Here is a 4991-nt window from a genome sequence, read left to right as displayed (position 1 = left end):
GTATATGTGTAATATATGTGTGAATCGAAAGAAATATGTAGACTGCACTTATAACATAGGACTTGGGGTCATAATATTTTTGGTTTGATCCTACGATAAGAATGAATGATTTCGATATTGATTTAATAGAGTAGTGAATCATGTCTTTTGAAAAGCTATAATTTCGATAACAATGATTTAGTTGATACTATTTATTTTAGGACAACATATTAATCTAACTGAAAAAGACAAGCATTAATATATGTAAGTTTCATAATTACTCAGTGGCATGATAATGTAAATAACTTGGAAAACTAAAGGTTATTTTTTATGTGAGGAACATCTGACCAAAAAGATTAGTACGAAGATAATGTGAGGTAGAAAAAGAAATATAACTCATAGAAAAAGGAAAATTAATCTGAAAGTAAAGAAAGTAAAGAAAGGAAAAAAATTAAAATCAGGCAGGGGGACATTCGCACCTTGGTTCACTGGGTGCAAAGAGGGGCTTTAGCCACTAGCTGCAATGTATCCGTTTATTCAAAGTTTCCAGCACAAATAGATTTAGCTTTAACTTTTTGTGGGGGCAGCAGCACACCCATTCTGGGATGCCCCTGAATACGGCTACTTAATGGTCAAACATTTGACTTTAAATTACCAATTAGTATAAGATTTCTTCCTTTTGCCCTCTTCTTGATTTTCTACGTATTGATTATCTTCCACCAAACATACATGATACATAGGACAAAAGTATATCGTCAGGCTATGATTAGATTTGTTGTAAACTACGCGATTTCTTCTATTACAACAATATAGGCCTACAACAATATGTCACAAGAGACGGGTTGTAAATACAAGGGATTTTGAGTGTTTTCATGTTAATGATACTCTTCAATTATGCTGATGATTTAATAATTTACTAGATTTTGATCCGTGTTTTCAAAGCGCGGTTTATTTTCATTTTTTTTTCAATTGACAAATATTTAGCGTCATGTTTCATATATTTATGTTTTATTTTATAAAAGACTTAAACTTTTTATCTTTCTTTATCGTGTTTCATTTTAAATGACTATTTATGTTTAAAAAATTAAACTGTATTTCTTTAATGAATTAAGTTGGTATAACTCTGATAAATTAATTTTATTATGTGGTTAATATTTTTAATAAAAATAATTATATACTTTTAATAAAGATTTATACTTTTCAATGAAAAAATCAATTTTTTTTATGAATGCTTAAATTATATTAAGAAAAGAAAAAAAAATAATTAAGAATGGTTGGAAAAAAATTATTTGAATTCGGACTCAATGGCCCAAATGAAAAAAAAAAGTGAGAATTGGATCTGATTTCTTAATCAGCCCAAATGGCCCAAGAGAGATCTGATGTGGACAGTGGGCTTGATCCAAAAAATGGCCCACTATAGATGTGTTATTAATATTACTTGATTGCCCTTAATGAAACATGCAATGTTAGTAAAAAAAAGGGCAGGCTAAGGTAAAAAGGACAATAGGATCATGCTTTAATATTATAGATTAAGACTCGACTAAAGGTATTAGCTTTATAAAAAATATGTATTTGTTTTAAAGTAATCATGATAGTATTTAGAAAACATTTCTCTTTCTAGACACATTGTTGTTGTTCTCTTGTAGAAACATGCTCAAAATTCAAACTTAAGTTGTTGTTGTTTTTGTTTTACATTTACCTTGTTAACTTTTTGTTACACGTTATATCAACACCATCAATTTAAGATCGAAGAGAGGTTACAAGTTACAAGTCGGCAGCTATTAAATTAACTAGGTCTGTGTCCGCGCTACGCGCGGATTATATTGCTATATTGTTTTTTTTTAATTTTAATTAAGTATCAATATATGATATTATTTAACTATTTTGTTGCAAAAAACCCTATCGAGTTTGAATTTGGAAAGTAGCGGAAGATTTTATTATATAGTTATTTATTTCTTTTTAATTAAGTATTAATATATGATATTATTTGATTATTTTGTTGCTAAAAACCTATCAAGTTTGAATTTGGGAAGTAGCAAGAGTTTTTTTTTATCTTAGGTGGTTGATGGTATTATTTGGTGGAGGATAAATAAGGAACATAATGAAAAATTTGTAGAACTATGAATAAAATCCCTATGCGATGTTAAGTATAGAAGATATAAACTGCTAAAAGAAATTTTGTGAAGGCATTATCATTACTCATTAGAATAATTATAATTTAAATAAATGGTTTTGTGAGAAAATACTTATTTGAATGACATGTAACTATACCATTAGAATTATTATAATTTACATAAATGGTTCTGGAAAAGATATGAAATTTTGTGAGAAATGACTTATCCACAAATAAATGTTTAAATTTTGGAATGAAATAGAAAATATGTGATTACTTCCTTTGTTTCAATATTAGTAGTTTAGACTGATTTTTTTTAAATATGTTTTTATAGATTTTTTGTACTTTTTGTTTTTCTTGAATATTGTATAACAAATAAAAATTTAAAACTTCTTATCGTAGGTTAAATGATATTTAATATATTCAAATGATACTTTTGAAGAGCAAATACTTCTCTTAATTTTTGTTATTTTAACCAAAATAACTCAGATTATAATACATATCTACATTAAAACACTTAACCTTTTCTATACATATACAATGTTGAAGTTAACAAAATAGTTCCCTCCATTAAGCATGCATGAACTGGTGGCCTATATCCGTTAAGAAAAAAATTGTGTACTCTATAGAGAAAAAGCAAACACAGCACTTTGTGGATGATCTTTCACAAGGCTTGGGCTCAATCCAACGGTAAAGAGAATGATATTATACGCTGTCGCGCCTATCAGCCGTCAGATAAATAGTTCGCCTATGATAGATTACATACGTGCGCATCACAACACTTAAAATTAAGCTCCATTCTTCATCCAGAATGTTGTTTCAGTGGAGAAATGAGACTCTTGGAGGGATTCGTGAGAGATAGCTTTCGATTCTGAAAGATCAAAGATGATGCTTCGATATACATTCACACGTCTTTTCATTTTCTCTCTTGATCTCAATTTTCCTTGGCGCGACAAAGTTAGTTTTCCAGATATATAAGAATATCTTGTGGCCACATATCTCTCTGCTTCAGCTCATACGAAAATCCGACTACAACACCAAATCCCACTGGTATCCAGGAGCAGAGCCGCTAGACTATCATGAAAAAGGTAAAGATTGGTATCCGAGAATGAATGCACCCAATGGTTTACTACGATATTGATAAGATCATACGAACCAAATTTTTCTGTATATACATAGGACTGTAGAAGTACTTCTGGTGCCCTCTACCTATTAGAACAAAGCTTTTGGGGTCAGTTAGGCATCAATGGTATGGTAACTAATCGACATATGGGTCACTGAAGGACATATATACAGTAATATTAGTAATCTGAAAGACTGCTTGCAGCACAAAAAGGGAATCAAATTTGTACCATCTATAACAACATACTCTATAAATGTGGGCTCGAATTAACCTCCCCTGCCAACAACATACTCTATTAATGTGGACTCGAATTAACCTCCCTGCAAGTCCACAATCAGCAATCTTAATGAAGAGTTTAGAGACTAACATAATTTAGAAGCAACTAACACAGCTTATAAATATGTTGTGGAAAAACAATTTAACCATGACTGTCAGAGACACATAGATTAAAATCTAAATTGTCATCAATCATCATAGCAGGTGCTTGAAGCTTTGTATCATTTGACGCCTCAAGGCTATTAATCACTTGGCTTAAGATTGCGTTGGAGGTAACCACGTTGATGCATGTAAGAATTGCCTTGTAAGACTTGAAAGTACCAATTTCTGATATCAGCTTCAGTTAAAATATTTAGCCAAAATCCTGATCAAATAAGAATGACATGCGCAGATTCAGTTACAAGAATTAGTGTCAGGAAATATCAAAACTGTAAGCAGGAAAAAGTATAGCATGTACTCAAAGACAAAGTACAGCTAGTGAAACACCATCAAAAGTTCATCACTATTAACTTGTACATATAAGTTGAAAGCCAACTCATATAAGCCACAAATTAAAGGGCCAGATGCTTAAGATATCAAAAATAATAATAAGAGAATTTGAGTTACCTGTCCATCGTCTTTCCGGTAAAGCATTGTGGCCTCTTTATTTATTTTATGTATGTAAGAGATTTTGAAAAATTTATATAACAACAACCTTAGAATAGTTCTTAGCAAGGACTGGAAGCAAACTGTCTGTATATAGAAAAATGAAGATATTGATCAACTTAAAGATACAAAAGAAGAAAGAAATAAAAGAAAAAAGAAAACTTTAGTGTCTTCATTGGGACGTCTCGCATCCTTAAAGACATTAACATGCTGCAGCAAATTGGTTTTCACGGACCTATAGAAACTTCTGATGAAGAAATCGACCCAATCCACACGACTTCTCCTATGGTTCTTACTATTGTTTCTTGCCCTTTGGTAACAAAGGCTTCCCTTCGATTAATAGGTTATTAGATTAAATGCAAAATTTGGAAGTTGACAAATATATCATCGTTGTTAGACAAATATTATGCAATCGAAGTGATCATGAACATCAGGAGAGAAGATTACCTGAGAAGATTACCTGAGAAGATCGAATCTTAACGTACGTTTCAGCCGAAGATGACAAACCTATGAGAGGAGCTTAGGTGGAAGATCTATGAAATCAGAGAAACACAAACCACAATTATGTTGGAGGAAGAGAGAGTGAGAGTTTTATGGGTTTAGTTGGGTTGGGGGATGTTATTAAGATGGATGGAACTTGGATCGATTTGACTTCCTTGGGGTATGGTTGAGCATTGATGAAAGGATTAATAGGATGAAGATAGAGTAATGAAGTCACAGTTACATTAGGTTAGATGGTCGTCCAGTAAGTGAATTTAGCATAGATGACATGACACATTCTTGACTTATGATTGGCTTGAATTTCCATGCCTACGTGGACACCGTAAGAACTCTAGATATTTCTCTTTTAGTATT

The 4991-nt window shown here is 31.5% G+C and overlaps 1 long non-coding RNA gene across 1 annotated transcript; it reads right to left on the bottom strand.

The window, feature by feature from the left end:
• Window positions 1-3322: 3322 nt before the first annotated feature.
• On the bottom strand, window positions 3323-4585 carry LOC106325566. Its single transcript, XR_001266938.1, has 3 exons — window positions 4098-4585; window positions 3742-3855; window positions 3323-3535 (listed from the first exon to the last, which is right to left on the bottom strand). It is a non-coding gene; the product is annotated as an uncharacterized LOC106325566 (long non-coding RNA).
• Between the last annotated feature and the right edge of the window lie 406 nt (window positions 4586-4991).

The sequence above is a fragment of the Brassica oleracea genome, chromosome C2, assembly GCF_000695525.1.
Source record: "Brassica oleracea var. oleracea cultivar TO1000 chromosome C2, BOL, whole genome shotgun sequence".
NCBI classification, from domain to species: domain Eukaryota; kingdom Viridiplantae; phylum Streptophyta; class Magnoliopsida; order Brassicales; family Brassicaceae; genus Brassica; species Brassica oleracea.
Note: the sequence above shows the minus strand (reverse complement) of the source record. Positions and strands in the feature narration are given on the sequence as shown.